This window comes from Numenius arquata, chromosome 3 (genome assembly GCF_964106895.1).
Source record: "Numenius arquata chromosome 3, bNumArq3.hap1.1, whole genome shotgun sequence".
Lineage (NCBI taxonomy): Eukaryota > Metazoa > Chordata > Aves > Charadriiformes > Scolopacidae > Numenius > Numenius arquata.
Window position 1 is genome coordinate 49,155,108 of NC_133578.1, and position 1,029 is coordinate 49,156,136.

Sequence of the window (1,029 nt, forward strand, 5' to 3'; positions counted from 1 at the left end):
TAACTGCTTAATTGCTCATTAAAACTAATGATCTCCCTGCTACCACCTGTTTGTCAGACTATGTCCATATTTATTGCATCCCTGTCTTAGGTCACCACGTTCTCAGGCCACAGACATCCTTTCCTATCTTACTAAGTCCTTGAAACCATTTGGGGTGGTTCCTAAAATAGCTACATTTCTCCTCTGAAAGAAGATTCTCTACAGTTTAACCATTTATAAACTACATAAAACCTGCTTTGGGTGTCACTGGGAGGCACAGCATGTTCAGGGCAATGTCCCTCCAGGACGGGCTCCGCTGCCTCATGCGATGGGGTATCTGAGGCTCTTTTCCCAACAGCATTTCTTTCTCACAGGTGCATCTCTTGTGCTGTCGGTTTTAAAGCTTCTCTGCTCTCATCTGGCCGTAGCTGAAGGGAAAAAACGTACCTGAACGACGGCTAAGGCCGAGCAGATCTGGCCACCAGCGCAAGGGATGCGGGGAAGCATCCGAAATTCTCAGTACGTCACGCTGGCACATCAGAGTATCCCATGCTCTGCCTCAGGAGAGGTGAGAACCTAAATTTACCGTTAGTCTGACTGCTTTTGCATCAAATGGAAACGGCGAAACGCCCGGCAGGGTCAGTTGGCCTCGCCAGGGGTGCAGGGCTGAGGGCAGGGGTGCAGGGCTGAGGGCAGGGGTGCAGGGCTGAGGGCAGGGGTGCAGGGCCGAGGCAGGGCCCGAGGCAGGGTCGTGGGCCCGAGGCAGCGCCCCCCCCCCGCCATCCGTCCCCCCTGAGGTCGCCTCAGGAACGAGACAGGGAACCGTCCCCCGTGTCGGTCCTGCCTAATCCCCCTCCCGCGGGGCCGAGGAGGGGACGGCCGCCCCCCCCCCCCCCGCCCCGTCTCCCGAGGGGCGGGCTCGGCCCACGGGGCAGCCCTTCGCCCGCCGCCCAAACATGCCGGTGTCCAGGCAACGGCGGCGGCGTCACTTCCTGCGGCGCCGCCCCTCTCCCTCCCGCCGCAGCCCTCGGCCTCCGGGGCTCCGTTGCG